Raw genomic sequence first — 9,129 nt, 5'->3', positions numbered from 1 at the left:
CGATTGGATTCTTTTAACTTTTTTTATGTGTTACTGTTCAGAAGAAACAGAACTTCATCAGTACTTACAGGAATCGCAGTAGGTGAACAAGGTCATTGTTCCTCTTTAGGTGGAACCCAGGTGGCTCTGTACAGACGGAGGTTGGATCACACATTTTAAAGAAGTCAAACACTCAAAACAGATTTGAGTGCTGCAAGATGACAGTAAGCTTCCAAGTCAGCAGAGCTGATAAAAGCATGGCAGTGACAGCCACTGGAGTGATGTGTGAGGACATAATTAGGTTATTGGCAGCATGTGGTAGCTATGTGTGCCTTTTGGGATTCCACCCCACCAACTACACAGTTGGGTGCTGTGGGGGACTTGTCATTGAGTTGTCAGACATGACGTCTAGTGATTTTATACGTTTTGGCAAGGAATGGAACAACAATCTGGAACTGAATAATGTGAGTAACTTGTCAATTTTGGGTGCCTATAAATGCATTGCTGGGTCATATTTATGAGAGTGATATTATATTAGTCAATACTAGCCCAGAACGTGTACAGAGATGAAACTGTCACTGAGTGTGTATTTGGGTAGCTGACTGGTGTACAGGAAGGCCATTCAGTGGACAAGACCATGTTTATGTTCTAGCTCTATCCGACGAAGACGACCGAGGAATGGAGGGTGTCAGGATGAGACAATAGTCTCAGGACTAACAGGTTAGGTATACAGTGCATACGGAAAGTATTCAGACCCCTTGACATTTTCCACATTTTATTACGTTAAAGCCTTCTAAAATGTGTCAAATTATTTCCTCATCAATCTACACACAATACCCCATATGACAAAGCAAAAAAAGGTTTTAGACATTTTTGAAAATGTATTAATAATAAACAGATGCCTTATTTACATAAGTATTCAGGCCCTTTGCTATGAGACTTGAAATTGAGCCTCAGGTGCATCTTGTTTCCATTGATCATCCTTGAGATGTTTCTACAACTTGATTGGAATCCACTTGTGGTACATTCAATTGACTGGACATGATTTAGAAAGGCACACACCTGTCTATATAAGGTCCCACAGTTGACAGTGCATGTCAGAGCAAAATTAAGTCATGAGGTCGAAGGAATTGTCCGTAGAGCTCCGAGACAGGATTGTGTTGAGGCACAGATCTGGGGAAGGGTACCAAAATATTTCTGCAGGTTTGAAGGTTCCCAAGAACACAGTGGCCTCCATCACTCTTAAATAGAAGTAGTTTGGAACCACCAAGACTCTTCCTAGAGCTGGCCGCCTGGCCAAACTGAGCAATCGGGGAAAAGGGCCTTGATCAGAGCGGTGACCAAGAACCCGATGGTCACTCTGAAAGAGCTCCAGAGTTCCTCTGTGTAGATGGAAGAACCTTCCAGAAGGACAACCATCTCTGCAGCACTCCACCATTCAGGCCTTTATGATAGAGTGGCCAGATGGAAGCCACTCTTCAGTAAAAGGCACATGACAGCCCGCTTGGAGTTTGCCAAAAGGCATCTAAAGGACTCAGACCATGAGAAACAAGATTCTTTGGTCCAATGAAACCAAGACTGAACTCTTTGGTCTGAATGCCAAGCGTCATGTCTGGAGGAAACCTGGCACCATCCCTACGGTGAAGCATGGTGGTGGCAGCATCATGCTGTGAGGATGTTTTTCAGCGGCAGACATGGAGACTAGTCAGGATCGAGGCAAAGATGAACGGAGCACAGTACAGACATATCCAATCCAAGATGGCGTAGCAGTCAGATGTCTTTGTCCTCGTCTTGTCCCATGTATATATCTTTTTTCTTCGCATATCTTTTTATATTTTTCTAAACCTCAACTTCAGAATACTCTCCTGCAACCCGCCTCACCCAGTGTGGTGTGGATCTGCTTTTTTCTAAAGTATTTTTCTTTACTTTTAAACCGGAACCCCAACAGGAGCTAGCCAGCTTACTAGCTAGTAGTCAGCTAACCACTGCTAGTGGTCATCAGCTAACCTTTTAGCTCGGAAAACTCTCGCCAGTTTGCACAATGTGATTCAAACCAGAGCATACTGGACTTATTTTCTCTCCATATTCCCAGATGCCTACCGCAAGCTCTGAACCTTTTCACCTGGATCATTGCAGCTAGCTAGCTGCACTCCGAATGGCTACTCCTGGCTAACGTCTCTGTCCCGAGGCAAGCACCATGCTAGGCCATGCTGGAGCTAGCCCATGCTAGGCCCATCTCCCGGCTAGCTGAAGAGGTCCATCAGCCACTCCTGGGCTACAATACCTATTTTGCCAATTGGCCTTGACCCCTTTTACTGCCGGTTCGGAGCCCCACTGATCCTTCACGGCTGGACTACCGACGTAATCTGCCTGAGGGGGTTCCTCAACTGGCTACAACATCACGATGTCCCCTGAATGCCCATCTGCTAGCCTGCTAGCCGTGGCCCGCTAGCTGTCCAGAGCATATCGGACTGTTAGCTGAATAGGTCCATTGGCCAATTTCTTGGGCCACTATACCTATTTTGCCAATTGGCCTGGACCCCTCTTACTACACGGATCCCTGTTTATCCATCACGACTGGACTACCGACGTAATCTGCCCGAGCTGGCCAAGGCTTTCGACTCTGTCAATCACCACATTCTTATTGGCAGACTCAACAGCCTTGGTTTCTGAAATGACTGCCTCGCCTGGTTCACCAACTACTTCTCAGACAGAGTTCAGTGTGTCTAATCGGAGGGCCTGTTGTCCGAACCTCTGGCAGTCTCTATGGGGGTGCCACAGGGTTCAATTCTCGGGCCGACTCTCTTCTCTGTATACATCAATGATGTCGATCTTGCTGCTGGTGATTCTCTGATGCACCTCTACGCAGACGACACCATTCTGTATACTTCTGGCCCTTCTTTGGACACTGTGTTAACTAACCTCCAGACGAGCTTCAATGCCATACAACTCTCCTTCCGTGGCCTCCAACTGCTCTTAAATGCAAGTAAAACTAAATGCATGCTCTTCAACCGTTCGCTGCCCACACCTGCCCACCCGTCCAGCATCACTACTCTGGACGGTTTTGACTTAGAATATGTGGACAACTACAAGTACCTAGGTGTCTGGTTAGACTGTAAACTCTCCTTCCAGTCTCACATTAAGCATCTCCAATCCAAAATTAAATCTAGAATCGGCTTCCTATTTCACAACAAAGCATCCTTCACTCATGCTGCCAAACATACCCTCGTAAAACTGACCATCCTACCGATCCTCGATTTCAGCGATGTCATTTACAAAATAGCCTCCAACACTCTACTCAACAAACTAGATGCAGTCTATCACAGTGCCATCCGTTTTGTCACCAAAGCCACATATACTACCCACCACTGCGACCTGTACATTCGCTGTCACCTGTCATTGGCTGGCCCTCGCTTCATACTCGTCGCCAAACCCACTGGCTCCAGGTCATCTACAAGTCTTTACTAGGTAAAGCCCTGCCTTATCTCAGCTCACTGGTCACCATAGCAGCACCTACCCGTGGCACGCGCTCCAGCAGGTATATTTCACTGGTCACCCCCAAAGCCAATTCCTCCATTGGCTGCCTTTCCTTCCAGTTCTCTGCTGCCAATGACTGGAACGAACTGCAAAAATCACTGAAGCTGGAGACTCATATCTCCCTCACTAACTTTAAGCACCAGCTGTCAGAGCAGCTCACAGATCACTGCACCTGTACATAGCCCATCTGTCAATAGCCCATCCAACTACCTCATCCCCATACTGTATTTATTTATTTATTTATCTTGCTCCTTTGCACCCCATTCCAGTGTTTAATTGCTATATTTTAATTACTTCGCCACCATGGCCTATTTATTGCCTTACCTCCCTTATCTTACCTCATTTGCACACACCGTATATAGACTTTTTCTACTGTATTATTGACTGTATGTTTCTTTATTCCATGTGTAACTCTGTGTTGTTGTATGTGTAAAACTGCTTTGCTTTATTTTACATTTACATTTAAGTCATTTAGCAGACGCTCTTATCCAGAGCGACTTACAAATTAGTGCATTCACCTTATAATATCCAGTGGAACAACCACTTTACAATAGTGCATCTAAATTTATCTTGGCCAGGTCGCAGTTGTAAATGAGACCTTGTTCTCAACTGGCCTACTTGGTTAAATAAAGGTGAAGTGAAATAAAATGTAAAATAATAAAAAATCCTTGATGAAAACCTGCTCCAGAGCGCTCAGGACCTCAGAATGGCGCGAAGGTTCACCTTCCAACAGGACAATGACCCTATGCACACAGCCAAGACAATGCAGGAGTGGCTCAGGACAAGTTTCTGATTGTCCTTGAGTGGTCCAGCCAGAGCCCGAATTTGAACCTGATTGAATATCTCTGGAGAGATCTGAAAATAGCTGTGCAGCGACACTCCCCATCCAACCTAATAGAGCTTGAGAGGATCTGCAGAGAAGAATGGAAGAAACTCCCCAAATACAGGTGTGCCAAGCTTGTAGCGTCAAACCCAAGACTCAAGGCTGTAATTGCTGCCAAAGGTACTTCAACAACATACTGAGTAAAGGGTCTGAATACTTTTTTATATTTAATACATTTGCAAAAAGTTCAAAAAAATTGTTTTTGCTTTTTCATTATGTGGTATTTTGTGAATATTGATCAGTTCCACTATTGTGGAACAGTGTAAGCGGATGAAGTTTGATGTGAGATTTCAGATGGGAAGTACCGTTTTTCCCGAATAAATAAACGCATGTAAGTCTCACGATCAAACACGAGACTTTGTAACTCCAAAATATTTGAGCTGGAAAAAACAGCGACATCCAATGGATGGAGAGGGAACAGCCTGCCCTATATGGTGATGATCAGGTTAAGGTAAAAACCTCAAGCTTTGGTCATACTTGACTTGTGACAGCCCTTCGCTATCGTAGGGTAGGCCTAGGTGAGTATATTCTGTATCACAGTGAATATACCAGTAGCCTACAGTCCAAATCAAATTCGTAAACATGGTCATAATAATAATGTAGCCCGTCCTAGTACACTACGTGCGCACTGACACTGAAAGCAATTGTCATCACATAACGGTAGTTGATATTGTCTGACTGAACCTTTCGGACGCACTGCCAAAGCGAAAGTTATCGCGTTTGAGGTATGTTATGAGCAACTATTGTGTTTTGTATCTTAAAAACGATATTGTAATGCATGATCTATTGGACAGCAATACATGCGTAAATAATCGAATGGATTTAGGTGCGGCTCTGTTGACTATTGAGTAGCTCAAATGATGCGCATCCTCTGATACTGTATGTGAGCCAAGATTTCAGCAATGTCATATAAACAACAAATCGATACCAGTTAGGTTACGATTATATTTTGATTACAGCAGGTAATGCGTCAATATAATTAGACTAGATTCTGTTACGCAATCTATCTGTCTAATTTGAAAGTCAATGATTCACCTGCTCCTTGTCTATCATGATGAAAATCAGATATTTGCACATAGCCTACTGGAATGATAGCCCAGCCATGTATCATAACTTGTTTTAATTTTAACAACTTGATATTTTACAAACAATGGTTGAAACAACAGCAACCACGTTTGCGTTCATTGATCAGGCTCAATACACACTTGATATATACATGATGACAATGACAGGTTATCATTGAGTGACATTGACCCCAGTTAAGTGTTAGTGTGGCCAATCTATATAAAATAGGGCAATAATACAATCATTTCCCCACACATTGATTCCATATTGGGAGGTTTAAAAGATAATTATGCAATCTAATAAAAGAGAAATGCCCTGCAATTCATACCTGCATATCCACATATTATAGCTCTTATTGCCAGCAGAAACATGAACAAGCTGGGAAGTGTGTAGTCCCCCGAGCATACAGGGCCACTCGAGTGGGACAGCGGTCTAAGGTACTGCACCGCAGTGCAAGAGGCATCACTACAGACCCGCGTTCGATCCCGGGCTGTATTACAACCGGCCGTGATCGGGTGTCCCATAAGGCGGCACACAACTGGCCCAGCGTTGTCCAGGTTAGGCGAGTGTTTGGCCAGGGGGCTTTATAAGTAGGTCATCATTGTAAATAAGAATTTGTTCTTAACTGACTTGCCTAGTTAAATAAAAAAATAAAAAAATAATTACAGGGAGGTGTTAGTGAAACACAGGGAGGTGTTGCACTGCTATAAAGCTGTTATTGACAGACAGCCAGGGAGTGGTGCTCACATTCCTTCTCACAGGAAATGCATAGTAGCTCTCAAAGAGCCCCCTCATCACTCAATAGAAAGACCCAATACATGGATGGTGCATTAGGATTAGGGGTCATAATGTAAAAAAAAGTCAACACATGCAGATCCATACAGTGCCTTCAGAAAGTATATACACTCCTTGACTTTTTCCTAATTGTTTTGTGTTACAGCCTGAATACATTTAGATTTTTTGTTGTTGTCAGTAGCCTACACACAATACCCTATAATGTCAAAGTGGAATTATGGTTTTCAACATTTTTACCAACTAATAAAAAATGAAAAGCAGAAATGTATTGAGTCAATAAGTATAACCCCTTTGTTATGGCAAGCCTAAATAAGTTTAGGAGAAAAAATGTGTTTAACAAGTCACATAATAAGTTGCATGATTTATTAATTACCTCATCTCTGTACCCCCACACATACAATTATCTGTAAGGCCTTTCAGTCGAGCAGTGAATTTCAAACACAGATTCAACCACAAAGACCAGGGAGGTTTTCCAATGCCTCGCAAAGAAGGGGACCTATTGGTAGATGGGTAAAAAAACGAAATAGACATTAAATATCCCTTTGAGCATGGTGAAGTTATTAATTACTCTTTGGATAGTGTATCAATACTCCCAGTCACTACAAAAATACAGGTGTCCTTCCTAACTCAGTTGCTGGAGAGGAAGGAAACTGCTCAGGGATTTCACCATGAAGTCAATGGTGACTTTAAAACAGTTACAGAGTTTATGGCTATATTAAGAGAAAACTGAGGATGGATCAACAACATTGATTCAGGACATAAAGTTAATTGCATTCCCAAATGTTTTGCAGTATTACTTTAGTGCCTTGTTGCAAACAGGATGCTTGTTCTTGAATATTTTTATTCTGTAAAGGCTTCCATTTTTTCACTCTAATTTAAGTTAGTATTGTGGAGTAAATACAAGTGTTATGGGGCAAGTCCAATGCAACACATTACTGAGGACCACTGTCCATATTTCTAGCATAGTGTTGGCTGCATCATGTTATGGGTATGCTTGTAATGTTAAGGACTGGGGTTACAAAAGAAATAGAACAGAGCTAAGCACAGGCATAATTCTAGAGGAAAACCTGGTTCAGTCTGCTTTCCACCAGACACTGGGAGATTCATTCACCTTTCAGCAGGATAATAACCTAAAACATAAGGACAAATCTCCACTGGAGTTGCTTACCAAGAAGACAGTGAATGTTCTTGAGTGGCCAAGTTACAGTTTTGACTGAAATCTACTTGAAAGTCTTTGGCAAGACCTGAAAATGGTTGTCTAGCAAAGATCAACAACCCATTTGACAGAGCTTGAAGCATTTTGAAAAGAATAATGGGAAAATTTTGCCCAATCCAGTTGTGAAAAGCTCTTTAAGACATACCCAGAAAGCCTCACTGCTGTAATTACTGCTAAAGGTGCTTCTACAAAGTATTGACTCAGGGGTGTGAATACTTATGTTAATTAGATATTTCTGTTTTTCATTTTCAATACATTTTCAAAAAATTCTAAAAACATGTTTTCACTTTGTCATTGTGTGGTATTGTGTGTAGATGGGTGAGAGAAAACAATCAATTTAATACATTTTGAATTCAGACAGTAACACAACAAAATGTGGAATAAGTCAAAGGGTATGAATTCTTTCTGAAGGCACTGTTTCACTGTGTACATGGATTCACTATGCCTGATTTTGAACAGAGGACCACAAGAGTACCTTCAGTGAGGAGAGTGCTCAAATGATTTAAATTATGCATATCTTTTATGATTTTTTTATATGCTATTATCATTAATTCAATACGGATACATCTGTACCCCAAGGCAGATTCCAAGGAAGAGTATTGAACATATTTTTCTCCTGTAGGCTATATAATGAGTTATGGACTTAAAATGGGTTACTGTGAATTTGACAGTAGCTTACAGGCAGCTCGGTGGCAAGTAAAGTTCTGTATTTCATGTTACAGTATTATTTATACTGTAATATAAATACAGTATCAAAGCAAGTACTGTGTAATGACACACAGTACAATACCGTAAAATGTACTGTAAAAAGTAAATGCTACCGTAATTGGAAAATAATGAATAAATGGATGAATGAAATTAATATAGGAGCGGTTTGTATTTCACAGTATTATACAGTAATTACAAGGGGTTGGTGCGAACAGGTTGGCTGCTAGGTAAAGTGTTTACACATTACAGTATATTCATTAATATTTTGTGTTTTATATCACTTGCACTTCTAGAGGCCTTAACAAAGGCTTCCAAACTGGCAGTGACTACAGGGCCAAACAGACCAAAAGGACATGACAAAATGCTCAACCATTTAAGGTTTAGACTTGCTGCCACTCCAATCTGTCCCATAGGCAAATTGATGGGGCACTATAAGGAGTTAAATTAGTACAGCCTTCTCACTCACGGGTGCAACCAATATAGCCTATGACAAGGCATGCCTAAATATACACTATGTGACCAAAAGTATGTGGACAGAGGGGGAACAATAATAATTTGATGAATCCATTTAACTGATGTGAATGCAGAATTTGGATATTAGTGATGATGATACTGTATTCATCTCTCAGTGTTCATATGAGAGCCTATTGTTACTACATAATGAGAAGGTATTCATCTACAGTTATATATACCGCAGCAGGTTGGTGGCGCCTTATTTGGGGAGGAGGGGCTCATGGAATGGTATCAAACACATGGTTTCCATGTGTCTGATGCCATTACATTTACATTACATTTACATTTAAGTCATTTAGCAGACGCTCTTATCCAGAGCGACTTACAAATTGGTGCATTCACCTTATGATATCCAGTGGAACAACCACTTTACAATAGTGCATCTAAATCTTTTAAGGGGGGGGGGTTAGAAGGATTACTTTATCCTATCCTA

Source organism: Salmo salar, chromosome 11 (assembly GCF_965601325.2).
Source record: "Salmo salar chromosome 11, fSalSal1, whole genome shotgun sequence".
Classification (NCBI taxonomy): domain Eukaryota; kingdom Metazoa; phylum Chordata; class Actinopteri; order Salmoniformes; family Salmonidae; genus Salmo; species Salmo salar.
This window is presented reverse-complemented; position numbering follows the sequence as displayed.